The sequence below is a fragment of the Heptranchias perlo genome, chromosome 9 (assembly GCF_035084215.1).
Source record: "Heptranchias perlo isolate sHepPer1 chromosome 9, sHepPer1.hap1, whole genome shotgun sequence".
NCBI lineage: Eukaryota > Metazoa > Chordata > Chondrichthyes > Hexanchiformes > Hexanchidae > Heptranchias > Heptranchias perlo.
Window position 1 is genome coordinate 49,964,877 of NC_090333.1, and position 15,559 is coordinate 49,980,435.

The 15,559-nt window shown below is 41.6% G+C and overlaps 1 protein-coding gene across 1 annotated transcript in view; it reads right to left on the reverse strand.

The window, feature by feature from the left end:
* The window catches only part of pde4ba (phosphodiesterase 4B, cAMP-specific a), a 557,078-nt gene extending 553,834 nt beyond the window's left edge, over positions 1-3,244 (reverse strand). Inside the window, exon 1 of the mRNA XM_067990377.1 lies at positions 2,824-3,244. The gene's annotated coding sequence lies outside the window, so the exon portion shown is untranslated. The remainder of the gene's footprint in view (positions 1-2,823) is intronic.
* Between the last annotated feature and the right edge of the window lie 12,315 nt (positions 3,245-15,559).

Below are 15,559 nucleotides of genomic sequence, written 5' to 3' on the forward strand. Positions count from 1 at the left end.
ACGCAGAGTTCTTGGAGCGTTTTGGGGCTGGAGGAGGTTACAGGGATAGGTAGGGGCGATACCACGGAGGTATTTGAACACAAGGATGAGAATTTTAAAGTTAAGGTGTTGGTGGACTGGAAGCCAATGGAGGTCAGCGAACATCGGGGTAATGGGTAAGCTGGACTTGGTGAGGGTTAGAATACAAGAAGCAGAGTTTTGAAGGAGCTCAAGTTTATGAAGGGTGGAAGGTCGGCCAGGAATGCACTGGAATAGTGTATTGGAATTGGTAACAAAAGCATGGATGAGACTCTACTAGCAGTCTCACTAACTGTTAAAGGCCAATGAACAGCACTCCAAGCTTTTGAGTATGCATGCACAGATGTTTGCTTTCCCACGCTCAACAGCAATCAAGTGTGCAGTATGACTCCCTGTTCACATCACCATTACAAATGCAACTAATACTGTACCAATGTGGGCAGTATAACTGAGCATAGCAATCTGAAGAGTCAGTTATTGCAACTTCTACCCTTGCTTGACAGATAGTGGGTTCAGGAAAATTAAAAATATGAAAAGACTAAAGCTGCAGTATATTTTGTGAATTAAATGTTAAAGTTTGTAAAAATAGATTTTTAAAATGACTAAGAGGCACTTCAAATTTGAGCTGTGAAAATAGGAGTTCCTTAACCTAATCGCCTGTGTAGGAATGTTAGGGAAAAGCTATTACATAGGCAGTTCAACTCTTGCAGTTCTCATTCCATAGCAATTATTGTGGTACCATAGGTCTGGTTGGACTCTATGAACCTCAGACAGGGCATGGGCTAAGCAATGACCATGTTAGCTATTCGGGTAGATTTTGTTTGACAGGCGCAACATAGTGTGGAAGTATAGCTTGTAGATACAGCCCTAGATACTGTCTCCTAGGTGAGCTCAGTTTTTCTTTATCCACTGTTCTAACTGTATAGTCAGAGAAGGATACCAAGATAATAGAATCATAGAATTTTCAGCACAGAAGGAGTCTACACAGTCTATTAGGTCAGTGCCAGTGCTAGCTTCACCTTGAAACTACCTATTGTAATGCCATTTCTCTACTCCTTCCCCATAACCGTTTTTTCAAGTTTTTAAATCTGGTTTCCTTTTAAATGTCATGATTCCGTTTCAAAAGCAGTTGCAGTCATACATTCCTTATTCCAATAGTCCTTTTTTTGAAAACATTTTTCTAACCTCTCCATTTTAATTCGATTACTAATCCTGACCTTATGCCCTTTGTCAACAATTTATTATCTGACGGAAATAATCTTTTACTATTGGCCCTCTGAAACCCTTTCAAAATTTTAATAATTATATTAGATCACCCTTAACTTTCTTTGCTCTAGCAAATAAAAACCTAGTTTTGTAATTCTCTCTTCATGACCAAATTATCCTGGCATCATCCGAGTGAGTGAATCTATATATGTAGCTTTTCCATAGCCCCAATATATTTTCTATAATGGTGTGCCCAAAATTACACATAGTTCTCCAACTGTGCTATACCGCCTGCCTAAATGGGCAATTACGCAAGAAATGCAAGTGATTCCGGTATTTGAAAATATTACTGTACATGAATTTGTCCAATTATAGTTTTATGACATTACAGTCCTGCTTTGCTGCTGTATGCATAATGGGACCAATGAGAAACCTGCAATGGGAGCAGAAAGAAGATACAAGTGATAAAGGAGTTTAGACCTAATTATTTCAACTTTGTCTGCACTTGAGTTTGAAAAGCATTTTTTTTAAATGATAAGATTTGCTTAACCTCCCAACTACACCAGGAGGGCACCTCACCTGTGCCACAAAAAAGTGGGCTAGTGAAGCTAGAGGCTCTATTACGGTCGTGCTCTTTGAGAGTTTGTGAAGACATCTAAAACTTTGCACATTTGAGCTGCAGTTTCTAGATCTTAAACCCAATTTCCTGATGAGATAGCAAAACCACCATGTGTCTCGACTGGACAAAATAGCATCTTACCCAAGTTAAAGAAACAAAGCAAAAATTAAATATACTCCACTGTATAAATCTTCATAGTCTACCATCACCAAACTTGCTGGATAATGATGAATTACTCCACATTGCTTCAATATCCAAATATCAAAAAAGTGGTCTGGTTCCCTTAAAACGTTACAAGATTGGACACAAAGATTATATGATGTTTTTGCAATAGCATGTTTTGTACAATACTGAAAGGCTGCGAATTAAGTCTGTTTTCTGCGTCTATATACAACGAACATTCAGCACTGAATAGTATTCCATCCCGAAACCTACAAGCATAGAAGTGAACCTACTTGCAATCAAATCGTTAGACATCACCGCCGAGGCTAACACATTTGTAAAACATTCCCAAATAATGAAATGGAGGGAAATGCACGGCTTTGATCCAGTCCAGATTGTCATTATACAACAGAATACAATAGCAAGGAAACTCTTCAAATACGCAATACCTTAATAATGGCTCAGTTAACAAATACATGAAACAAACGTTTCAGCACGTTTCTCATTGTCGACTGCCAAATGTTCTTTCTTGTACTGGACTGCACAAGCACAAGGCAATTTTTTATGTTTTGATGGGGAAAAGGGGGGGGGGGAACAATATACGTCGATCAAAATGCAAAGACAAAAAATGCAAGTCAATAATATATTGTCAGTCAAGTCCCAGCTGGCAATGAAGTGAAAACTCGACTGTGCATCATTTATTTTTTAACGTATACCAGGAGTGTTGCTCCTCAACTGTTATTTGTGCGAGGATAGCGTACATAAATTAGAATTTGAACATAAACTCAGCAGCCTGTAGGTTATTCAGTAAGTCTCACCTTTCAAAGAATCGGAAGACCGGTGTTGGCTTCGGTTGGATGTGTTGCACACTGAAGGGGGGGGGGGGCGATAAAAATAAAACAAAACCACGCGTTGAAGCCCTTGTCAAGCTGCTGCCCTTATTATCCGGCCAGTGCGCTGCTAGTGACTGTCCAGTTGACGCTCGAGCCTCTATTGTCCGGTTGTCTGGCTCGAGCTGCCTGTCCAGCACTGTCCAGTGTTCAGTCCCCACGGGCTCTCGCGCTCCCCAGCAGTGTCCAGTCATGCAACAGAAGGGGCTCAGCTTCCCCTTCAAGTAAAGGGAGAGAGAGGTCAACCCCTGCACAATGCGACAATCTCCACATACAGCCTTATCCTGCCGCCTGGTGTAAGTATTTACAGCCCCAGATCCATCCTGGCTAGCTCCCGCACGTTTGTGTCTCTCCCTCTGACAGCTCCACCTGGCTTTCATGAACCGCATGCATTTGAATGAAGTGCAAAGTGTGGTGTCAGTAACATGCGCAAAGGCATTGAAAAGGGGCGTGTGGTTTCCAATTAACTAGCCCCAGAGTCCTCAGACGCTCATTACGTCAGCCACTGCCTGCCTCCCGTCTATTTTTTTGGCAGATACACGCTCTATTTATATATACATAGAAGGAATATGCGGTGAAACCTAAAGCCCATCGTAACGTACTATAATTATTGTACTGGTATTGTATTTTAATAGGGAAAATCTTTGCGGTGAAAGTGAAATTGACGTTGATGAAGTAGGAAAAAATCCTCCAATAATTAAATTATTGGGAGTATAGTTTTCGCCTGATTTAATGTAGCTTTTTTACACTAGTGAGGGTGTATGAATGCTTCAGAAATAGCTAAGTGAAACATATTTTACAAAAGCTCATTCAGTTGTACACTTGTAACTTTATTGTTCTCCTCCGAATCCTATGCTAGAATGAAAACATATTGACACTTAGGTAACTAAAATTCAGAAATCTACCTGTAGGGTTGATATTCAGAAGTGCCATTGGACTCATAAATGGATACTTCTTCATTAGAGAAGGTAGGGTGGGGAGTGTATATATTGCAATACACAAGATGTGGAGATGCAGGTGATGGACTGGGGTGGACAAATGTAAGGACTTGTACAACACCAGGTTATAGTCCAACAGTTTTATTTTAAATCACAAGCTTTCGGAGCTTACCTTCACCCTTCACTCACCTGACGAAGGAGGTAAGCTCCGAAAGCTTGAGATTTAAAATAAAACTGTTGGACTATAACCTGGTGGTGTGCAAGTCCTTACAGTTGCAATACACAAGGTATCACAATTGTGTGGGACAGGCTGGATGGACCAGAGTGTCTTTTCCTGTCCGTTATTGTTGGTATGTTTGACAAATCTTTTTGCTAATTTCTGTAAAAATGACTACACTTTAAAAGTACCATTTAAATGCAAGTTCTTCCTTTTTGTGGAAAATGGTCTTCATTTTTTTTCTGATAAAGGGAGAAGTCATTGCTACAATGTCAAGTACAAGTGACACAAAGATATATTTCAACATGACACCTATTATCATGTTATATGATTAAGAAAGAAATAATTGCATTTATATAGCACCTTTCACAACATCAGGACATCCCAAAGCGCTTCACAACCAATTAATTACTTTTGAAGTGTAGGGTAACACAGCAGCCAATTTGCACTCAGCAAGGTCCCATAAACAGCAACAAGATAAATGACCAGATAATCTGTTCTTCAGTGATGTTGGTTGAGGAATAAATATTGGCCAGGACACCAGGAGAACTTTTCCGCTCTACCGCAAGTAATGTCATGGGATCTTTTACATCCATCTGATTGGGTAGACAGGACCTTGGTTTAACGTCTCATCCAAAAGTTCAGCATACCTTCAGTACTACCTCTGAGCCAAGGCTGACAGCTATGAATTCCTTCTATCTGTGGATGCCCTGGAAAGGTCTGCGTTCTGAACAACAAATTTGTTCTCTATGATACACAAAAAACGATCCTGTATTATTTGCATTTCACTTTTATTCTCATTATACTGGCTTTGCCAGTACAGACCAGCTCCATTTATATGTTATACTCCATACTCAAACTACTATGGGATGGTAACAACACCTGATGGATGTCACTTAAAACATATGCATGTACAGAATACATTGCCTATGCACAACCATTCCATTCCGTCTGATTTTTTTTAAAAGTTTGATCTCAACCAGAGCAACAGCTAGGGCACTATAACTGGCTTCAGTACCCAAGGCTCAGAATGGGGGAAAAAATCAAGAAGATTTCCGTTCCTGATTCCAACGGGTTATAAAGTGCATGCGTGCAGACATTAGGTGAAAATAGGATCAGACTTGGCTATGATGCCCATATCAACAGAAATTTGCAATTATATAGTGCCTTTAACATAGAAAAAATGTCTCAAGGTGCTTTACAGGGAGAGGGGGTGTGTGGTAAAGGACTGTGGCCAAGCCATTGTGGGAAAGATTACCAAAAACTGGTGGAAAAGATAGGTTTTAATAAGGCTTTTAAAGGCAAAAAGAGAAGTAGAATGTAAAAGACATGGATTGGGGAAGTGTCCAGAGAATAGGGCTGAGGTGGCTCAAAGGGAGTCACTGAAGATTAGCAAGGACAGGTGTAATGAACAAGCAGGACAATTTATGGGCAGCTTAGTTTTGGGTGAGTTAGAGTTTATGGAGATTGAAGGCTGGCAAGGTGTGTATTGGAGAAATTGAGGCTACAGGTGATGAAAACATAGATTAAGGTTTTGGCAATAATAAGAGTAAAGTGGGGTGGAGGTGAGCAATGTTGGGGAAGTTGATTTGGAGCAGTTTTGGCAATGGATAGGATGTGGGATAAGATATACAACTCTCCAGCTGTACAATGCACAGACAACGCCTTATCTCACATATTAAGAATAGCCATTTGGGCAAGTGCTCATGGAACTGTACCGTGGACTGAGTTAGGACCTTCCAGATAGGAGGAAGAAAGGGGAAGTAAATTGAGAAAAATACATTTATAATAGAGTTGACAGAACAGTAAACAATTAGAAGAAAACAGAATGCCAGTGTTGGAAGGATAATAGATTTTTTTTAAAATACAAACTGGTACAAGGGTGTTATGGCAGCTAGCATTATTGTGGCCAGCTCAAAGAAAATCCAACATGACCACCATTGATAGGAGCATTTACTACCTACTCCCAGTGGTCTCTCACATCTATCAATAATTCTTATCTTCCCTTTCAAAAACAGTGGTACCAAACTTTGCACCGATAGCTCTGTCTATAACCTTTGCCATCCCAGTGACAAAAAATTCCAATTTTAATTGCTAAACGTCTCCTATGGCAAAGATAGAATTACGGATGAATTCCCACTTCTTTGCCAACTTCTGCATCTAATTCTGATTATTCTCAAAATCTCCTGAATTGCCCTACAGTCCTAAAGATTTCAAAAATAAAAATTCTATACACAAGTTATTGAAAAAGACAGATTATGTTTGATAATGTAAGGTGGACCTGAAAGGAGAAGAGCACTCTGTTAAACTGTTTTATAATTTTGAATATCATAAAATGAGACATCTATGACCCTGATTTGTTGTACTCAGTAAGAATGATTAATTAGGCTTTCTAGTTATAAATGGGGATGTGAGCTGTTCTTGTGTTGGAGAATTCTCACATCATCAATTTAGTCCTGTGGACGATAAGAAGCTGATGGAATGTACTGGACTCACCATAACAAGCATTTAATACTTGTAAAACAGCTATGTACTACTTTTTTTTTTATTCGTTCACGGGATGTGGGCATCGCTGGCAAGGCCGGCATTTATTGCCCATCCCCAATTGCCCTCGAGAAGGTGGTGGTGAGCCGCCTTCTTGAACCGCTGCAGTCCGTGTGGTGACGGTTCTCCCACAGTGCTGTTAGGAAGGGAGTTCCAGGATTTTGACCCAGCGACAATGAAGGCAACAGTGAAAAGGTTGTTTTTTCAGCTGGTTCTGTGCAAACATCATAGCAAGGGCACTACAGCTGGGTTTGCAGGCTAACCTTGATATGGCAGAGAAAGTTTCAGCCAGAAACAGGTGGGTACCTCATTAATAAGTGCAGATTGGGGTCAAATGACACAGTTAAGATGTTATTTTGGTCTCTTCCCAAATTGCTACTGCCAGTACCTCAATTCGCCCAGAAACCATAGGTGCAATAAATTAGGAAATACCATTTTCAACCCTATGCTCTCAGCTGAGGTGGCGGAGCAGAGGAGCGGCTGAGCGCACACGCAGGGAGAGAAAGAAAAACCCAAAGTGACGTCAGCACAAGGGAAGGAGCTGACTGGCGAGTAGCTGATTGGTGAGTGTTTCTTTTTCTGGTGAGTGTTTTTTTTAAGTCTTTAGTTTATTTTTGTTAAGCTTAGTTAATAATCTAATAAATCGAGGCACAACAGGACAGCTCAGACCCATTGAATGCACATCTTGTGCCACGAGGGAACTCCAGGACGCTTCCCGTGTCCCGGACAACCACAGGTGCAGGAAGTGTCGTCAGCTGGAGGAGCTCAAGCTAAGGATTTCGGAGCTTGCGTGGCAGCTGGCATCACTGCAGTGCATCCGTGAGGTTGAGAGCTACATGGATAGCATGTTTCAGGAGGTGGTCACCCCACAGCTTAAAAGATTGTAGGCAGAGAGGGACTGGGTGACCGCCAGACAGACAAGGAGGACCAGGCAGGTAGTGCCGGGAGTCCCCTGAGTGCATCTCACTCTCTAACCAGTATTCAGTTCTAAATACTGGTGAGGGAGAGTTCCTCTGTGGAGTGCAGTCAGAGCCAAGACCATAGCACCATGGGTGGTTCAGCTGTACAGGGGGGAGGAGAAAGGTCAGGAGAGCAATAGTGATAGGGGATTCAATAGTTAGGGCAGCAGACAGGCGTTTCTGTGGCCGCAGATGCGAGTCCAGGATGGTATGTTGCCTCCCTGGTGCCAGGGTTAAGGATGTCACTGAGCGGCTGCAGAACATTCTGGAGGGGGAGGGTGAACAGCCAGAGGTCGTGGTCCATACCGGTACCAATGACATAGATAGAAAGAGGGATGAGGTCCTGCAGGAAGATTTTAATTAGTTAGGAAAGAGAGTAAGAAGCAGGAGCTCAAAAGGTAGTAATCTCCGGATTACTTCCGGTGCCACACGCTAGTGAATATAGAAACAGGAGGATGGAGCAAATGAATGCATGTCTGGAGAGATGGTGCAGGAGGGAGGGCTTTAGATTCCTGGGGCATTGGGACCGGTTCTGGGGAAGGTGGGACAAGCCGGACAAGTTGCACCTCAACAGGGCTGGGACCAATATCCTTGCGGGGAGGTTTGCTAGTGCTGTTGGGGAGGGTTTAAACTAGCTTGGCAGGGGAATGGGAACCTGAGTGTAGATTTAGATGGGACAGAATCAGAACTGGATATAAAAGGCAGAAAATTAGTAAGTGACTTAAGAAGGCAGAGGAAACAAAGGTTAGAAAATAAACAGCCAGGGGGTTTGGCAGTGTTAATCTTAATGCAAGGAGTATAGTGAATAAGGCAGATGAGCTGAGGGCACAGATAGACACGTAGCAGTACTATATCTTAGCTATTACAGAAACATGGCTTAAAGAGCGGCAGGAATGGCAGCTCAATATTCCTGGTTACGGTTTTTCAGAAGAAATAGAGAAGGGGATAAAAAAGGAGGGGGGGTGGCAATATAGGTTAAAGAAACAATTACAGCTGTGAGGAGCAATGATATGTTAGAAGGATCATCAAATGTGGCCATATGGGTTGAGCTAAGGAACGAAAAAAGGGCAGTCACACTGCTGGGAGTGTACTATAGACCCCCAGTCAGAGGGAGATAGGAGAGCAAATGTGTAGGCAAATTTTTGAGAAGTGCAAAAGCAGTAGGGCAGTAATAGTAGGGATTTCAACTACCCTAATATTAACTGGACACAAACAGTATGAAGGATATAGAGGACGCCAAATTCTTAAATTGCATTCGGGAGAACTTTTTTAGCCAGTGCATAGCAAGCCCAACAAGAGAGGGGGCAGTTCTGGATTTAGCTTTAGGAAATGAGGCTGGGCAGGTTGAAGGAGTATCAGTGGGAGAGCATTTTGGTGGTAGTGATCCCAATTCAGTTAGTTTTAGCGTAGTTATGGAAAAGGACAAAGATAGAACAGGAGTTAAAGTTCTCAACTGGGGAAAGGCTAATTTCACTAAGCTAAGAAGTGATTTAGCAAAAGTGTACTGGAAACAACTACTTGAAGGTAAATCAATGTCAGAGCAGTGGGAGGCATTCAAGGGGAAGATTCAAGGGGTGCAGAGTAAAAATGTTCCCACAAAGGAAAAGGGTGGAGCTGCCAAATCTAGAGCCCCCTGGATGTCAAGGAGCATACAGGGTAAGATAAGGCAGAAAAGGAAAGCTTATGTCAGACACCGAGAACTCAATACTACAGAAAGCCTAGAGGAGTACAAAAAGTGCAGGGGTGAAATTAAAAAGGAAATTAGGAAAGCAAAGAGAGGGCATGAACAAATATTGGCAAGTAAAATCAAGGAAAACCCAAAGATGTTTTATAAATACATTAAGAGCAAAAGGATAACTAAGGAAAGAGTAGGTCCTATTAGAGACCAAAAAGATAACCTATGTGGGGAGGCGGATGATGTGGGTATGGATCTTAATGAATACTTTGCGTCTGTCTTCACAAAAGAGAGGGACGATGCAGACATTGTAGTTAAGGAGTAGAAGTGTGAAATATTGGATGGGATAAACATAGTGAGAGAGAAAGTATTAAGGGGATTAGCATCTTTGAAAGTAGATAAATCACCAGGGCCGGATGAAATGTATCCCAGGATGTTAAAAGAAGCAAGGGAGGAAATAGCGGAAGCTCTGACCATCATTTCCAATCCTCACTGGATACAGGCATGGTGCCAGAAGATTGGAGGACTGTTAACGTTGTACCATTGTTTAAAAAGGGAGTAAGTTGAGACCAATTGAGCGGCTGGTGTCATATTATTTTTTAATTGCAGGCCAGTCAGTCTAACCTCGGTGATGGGCAAATTATTGGAATCAATTCTGAGGGACAGGATAAACCGTCACTAAGAAATGCACGGAGTAATCAAGAACAGTCAGCATGGATTTGTTAAGGGAAGGTCATATCTGACTAACTTGATTGAATTTTTTGAGGAAGTAACAAGGAAGGTCCATGTAGTCTACATGAATTTTAGCAAGGCTTTTGACAAGGGCCCACATGGCAGACTGGTCAAAAAAGTATAAGCCCATGGGATCCAAGGGAGAGTGGCAAGTTGGATCCAAAATTGGCTCAGTGGCAGGAAGCAAAGGGTAATGGTCGATGGGTGTTTTTGTGACTGGAAGGCTGTTTCCAGTGGGGTTCCGCAGAGCTCTGTACTAGGTCCCTAGTTTTGTGTGATATATATTATTGGTTTAGACTTAAATGTAGAGGGCATGATTAAGAAGTTTGCCGATGATACAAAAATTGGCCGTGTCGTTGATAGTGAGGAGGAAGGCTGTAGACTGCAGGAAGATATCAATGGACTGGTGGGCAGAAAAGTGGCAAATGGAATTCAATCCAGAGAAGTGTGAGGTAATGCATTTGGGGAGGGCAAACCCAGGCAAGAGAGCACACAATAAATGGGAGGATATTGAAAGGTGTAGAGGAAGTGAGGGATATTGGGGTGCATGTCCAAAGATCCCTGAAGGTAGCAGGACAGGTAGATAAGATGGTTAAGAAGGCATATGGAATACTTTCCTTTTATTAGCCAAGGCATAGAATATAAGAGCAGGGAGGTTATGCTGGAGCTGTATAAAACACTGGTTAGGCCACAGCTTGAGTACTGTGTACAGTTCTGGTCACCACATTACAGGAAGAATGTAATTGCACTAGAGAGGGTACAGAGGAGATTTACGAGGATGTTGCCAGGACTGGAGAATTTTAGTTATGAGGAAAGATTGGATAGGCTGGGGTTGTTCTCTTTGGAACAGAGGTGGCTGAGGGGTGATTTAATTGAGGTGTACAAAATTATAAGAGGCCTAGATAGAGTGGATAGGAAGGACCTATTTCCCTTAGCAGAGAGTCAATAACCAGGGGGCATAGAGTTAAAGTGATTGGTAGAAGGATTAGAGGGGAACTGAGGAAAAATGTTTTCATCCAGAGGGTGGTAGGAGTCTGGAACTCACTGCTTGAAAGGGTGGTAGAGGCAGAAACCCTCAACTCATTTAAAAAGTACCTGAATGTGCGCTTGAAGTGCTGTGACCTACAAGGCTATGGACCAAGTACTGGAAAGTGGGATTAGGCTGGGTGGCTCATTTTCGGCCGGCGCGGACACGAGGGGCCGAATGACCTCCTTCTGTGCTGTAAATTATCTATGATTCTAAAACCGTGAAAGGTTTTGGGAGACATTCTGCTTGTATTAGATAGTGAGTTTTTGCTGCTTGGTCTATTTAGCTAGTAGTGGCTGTATAATGTTCTGAACTCTTAAGGAGCTCCTGGCAATGCACTTTTAACTTCATGGGGGTTCATCTAACAATTCTACTCCAGTTCGAGGATGAAGAGGAGCAGCACGAAGAGGAAGGAGGAAACAGAGCTGCAGGAAGAGCAAATAGAAGGAGTCCTGTTTACAGAAATCCTTATCCTCCCAACAGAGTGCATAGGCCCAGGACATCATAGCTGCAGTTCTCTGAAGAGCAGTGCATAAGGAGGCTGTACTTCTCTAGACAAGCTGTCACACAGAGTTGAGTTGCCTCCTGCAACAAGACCTGCAGCCAATTGTCATAGCTAAAACAACATTGCGAGTTGCACTCAAGGTCACTGCAACCCTGAACTTCTTCAGCTCCTTTCAGGCTGCCACAAGGGATATCAGCAACATCAGTCAGTCTGCAGTTCATGCTTGCATTTAGCAGGAGACTGATGCTGTGTTTGCTGCACCTTTCCATGGATAACCAGAAGTAGCAGGTTCTCACTTGAGTGTGCAGCAGCACTGCATCTCACTCTGTTATCCATAGCTGATGATGTGTGTTTCTGATGCCCTGATTGGTGAGCCCATGCAATAGTTTGTGCTTTTCAATCATCGGACAGTCTCAGGACTATGCTGAAAAGGAAAACAAGGAAATTCTACCGTCTTTGTAACTCTGACTTTCTCAGTGTAAGTGGGTCAGTGAATGCTGGGGCTGGCTTCTCTTGTAATTACATTTAGAGCTTTCATTCAAACCCCTTACTTTCCCTTCCAAAGGCCCATAAACTGCTATGCAGCATACAATTGTAACAACGCATTACTGAGACAATGAATATGCAACTGTTCTCAGCTGGAATTAGAAAATACTGTCACTGTTTATTACATTTCTGATTAAGTTCTGAGAAAATCCCAATGTTTTACACTTGAGTGGAAATCAGTATCTCTTTGAATGTTATATTGCAGATAATGGTATCCGCATAGGGCAATGTGCAGTGAGCAGACCCAAGTTACACTGGAACAAAAAACAAAAAGGCTGGAGCTCTGCACATGCATATTGGCCACATGCAGAGAAGCACTGGGGGCAAAGTTTTTAATGTATGGAGAGAGCAACCCAGAGTCAAAAGTAAGTTCATAAAGTTCCCAGGAGATCCAAAGTACTCCACTCATTTTTAAAATGTAACTTTATACCATACTGGAGTTAGACTACAATCATAGAACGGTTATAGCACAGAAGGAGGCCATTTGGCCCGTCGAGTCTATGCACAATGTAAAGTCGAAGAGGTGTTTTACTACATTCAGGAGTAAGATCCTGAGGGATAGTCACTTTATGCACTGATATACACACAAATCAATTACGTCAATGTGAACATGATAGTACAGCAGCAGCTTATTTCATCTTTTCATACATTCCAACTGCTGGTTAGAAGCAGGTATTTTTCTGGAGCCTCCCCGCACCCCATTTAATGTTTATAACACATTTCCCCCATTCAGTATGTCATTGGAATGGATCTACATGATGTCACAAAGGAGGGAGCAATGTCTACGCAAAATTACGGCAGCCGTATTGCCTCTAACCATCGGTTCCAAAGCACAAAGGTGTTAAGTAGTGGCCAAGAGACACTGGCAGTATACAGATCGCTGACCTTATACAGGTCAAGACTATGGCACAATTCAATATCCCTTTGAAATGAACAAACTATAGCACAATTTGTTGTACTTACTTCTATCTTTTTTCAAAATCTACTGATTCAGGTTAATTATTTTAAAGAATAAGTAAACTCTAACTTTTTGTTACTCCTCCATTGTATTTATTGAAAAAGACATTGCTCTAAAAATAATCTCTAGCTTTTTAAAAAGATCAATTTTCTCACCTTCACAGAGAGCCACTCTGTTGAGTCTTCTTACTGCTAGGCTGTTCCATAATGTTACCAATGAGGCGATGCCTTGTGGCGATTTGATTGATAACAATGGGCTGTGATTTCAGATTTAACTGAGAGCTGAACCACAGCTTCCTGACTCCAAGAAAATATGCTACCTGGATATTTATAGCTGATCTCTACATGTGAGAAAATTGCATATTTTTATGGCAATATTTTATTTCAATATTCAATGGGATGTAATTTGAACAAAAAGTGCTCTCCCTACACTCTCCTTCCCCTGTAAATCAGAGTACTTAAGTCTGGCTAAATGTTATATTTTTGTATGTCACAGCTAGTGTTATTTGCTACTGTTGCTAATACTGTAAATAGTATAATTGATAAATCGATTTAAACAGCTGTTTTATTCAACAGTGCCTATTCCTTTCATCATACCATACATAATCTCTATTTAATATTTTTCACAATGGAAACTCTTACAAATCTTTGTATTACAATTCATTTAATCATTCAGCAATTCAACCTACGCAAAAGAACAGAAATTACTTAATCAAAGCATATATGGATGACATTTGGCAGTGGAATAATTAGATTCAATGTGCTAAGCATAAAAAGAGCAATTAAGGCAAATATTAAGTTAGGAAAATAATTTTGTATCCCAAGAAGCACTGTATTCATGCAAAAAGCATTTGACAAACTATCATATTTGGGAAAGGAGAAGTCACAAATAAGTTTTGCCCTAATGGTCAATATAAATATCAAACACTTTTCTCCCCTCAACAATTCTTAACTTTCTATATCACACAACCCAAGATTGTATTTGTGGGGGAAGTAGTGATGCAGTGAATTAACACACCATTTAGTTTTAGGCGCTCAACGGGCGGTCAGCACGTGGAGCACTCCTGCTGCCTGCTCGTTGCTACTGACATGAAACCCAAGGCATTTTGAGGCCTGAGCCTCATTTGCAAGCAGCCGGGGAGCTGCAGTTGTCAAAACGGAGCTCTAAGACAGCTTTAAATTGGTTGGCTCTGATATGGAACTGACTGACAGTCGAAACCTGGTGGGGGAGGGGGAGCGCAGCACACGCTTCACCCATTTGTATCTCAAAATTGTAATCAGGGTCCTATATACATCACAAATCCGCTATTTGCATATTACAAGTAGCTTCCACCTGAAACAGGCTGGTGCTCTGGTTGCCCATCTCAGGATCCTACCCAAGAAGGAGACAGCTGGCACGCCAGCATAGACAGGGCATAAGTGACCCAATGCCATTTTCAGGCTGCTACCGCTCCATTTACCCCAAGTGGGGGCACTTGAATTTTGCCCCTATCTTTTCATTTCTGGGATCTGAGTATGAACTTAGCCCAGACTGATGAGATAAAACTTTGCCTATTTACTAGTTATAAGGGTCCTATATGAAACATGTTAGAGCAGTATTAATCTAGTTCCTATTGGGCAGGGGTCTACAACACTGAACTGAATCTAATAGGGCACAAACTTGCAGTCACTCAGAGGTTGGCTGGTTTGAGAAACCAGAAAAACGTACACACATAGCATTTGTTCCACAGCTAATAGGGGAAATTTTGATCCAAGTATAAAGGATAGGATTTAGGATTTGATCTTTAAAAGCCACTTCACAGATTGTCAAGCAAGGGCTGGGTGCATGTAGGGTGAATGGCCAGTTGAAAGATAAATGAGCATTAAATGAGGCAAATTCATCAGAATACAAGAAACTACAGAATGAGAAAATTTCATAGGCTAAAGTTTACTGTAGGCAAATGAGCAGATGAATGTTAATTGCTTACTAAAAATAAATAATTTTTTTAAATGGAGACAGTCATGTGAACATGTTAAGCGTTTGCAAGCTCATATTGCCAACAGTAATGTCTAGACTGATATGTTTATTCCATCAAACCTGTTACTTCCACAAACATTGTACAACATGCTCTATCAAAGAGTCTACCTAACTCATTTAATATTTTGAGAAAAGCTTCTCCCTGCTTCCCAAAAGCTTAATTGAGCAAAACTTCAGAATATGTACCTAACTGTGCATTATTCATTCATGACTAGTTGGCTTCCTTGGGATGACATCTCTAGTATGGCAGCAGTTCAAGAACCCTCATGTGAAATACATTAGGTCATCGCTATTTTTACCTCTCCTTTTAACTCTCATTCCTATTTCTAACCAGGTCTTTTGTTACTCTGCAGTTTCTCTTCCATCTCTCCACATGCCCTCTCCACACTTATCTCCACCATGAGACTCACCTCCTGCTCTTTTGATCCTTTCCCATTCCACTTCTGACACTCAATTCCCCTCCTGCAGTACACAACCGTGATCCTTGAAACTCTAGTCAGACTATATTGCGAGAAAGCCCCCAGATCAATCCAAGTACCTGAAGCGC